The sequence below is a fragment of the Propithecus coquereli genome, unplaced genomic scaffold (assembly GCF_000956105.1).
Source record: "Propithecus coquereli isolate 6110/MARCELLA unplaced genomic scaffold, Pcoq_1.0 Scaffold479, whole genome shotgun sequence".
Lineage (NCBI taxonomy): Eukaryota > Metazoa > Chordata > Mammalia > Primates > Indriidae > Propithecus > Propithecus coquereli.
Window position 1 is genome coordinate 456,950 of NW_012150607.1, and position 412 is coordinate 457,361.

At 38.6% G+C, this 412-nt stretch overlaps 1 pseudogene; it reads left to right on the forward strand.

The window, feature by feature from the left end:
* LOC105819300 overlaps nucleotides 1-412 on the forward strand; it is a 73,793-nt pseudogene that overhangs the window by 51,317 nt on the left and 22,064 nt on the right.

Consider the following 412-nt stretch of genomic DNA (forward strand, 5'->3'; position numbering starts at 1 on the left):
AATTCTTTGCCTAGGCCAATGACTATACAAATTTTTCCAATATTTTCTTCCAGAAACCTAATCGTTTCACATCTTAGGTTTAAGTCTGTTACCCACCGTGAGTTGATTTTTGAGAGAGGTGAAAGGTGTGGATCCTGTTTCAGTCTTCTACATGTGGCTATCCAGTTTCCCCAGCATCATTTATTGAATAAGGATTTTTTTCCCCAGTGTATGTTTGTGTCTGCTTTGTCAAAGATTAGATGGCTATATGAGGATGACGTTATATCTAGGTTCTAAGTTCAGTTCCACTGGTCAGCGTCCCAGTTGTTGTATCAGTGCCAGGCTGTTTTCATTACTGTAGCCTTCTAGCATAGTTTGAATTGTGGTAGATTGATACCTGCCATTTTGTTTATATTGTCTAGGATTCCTTTTG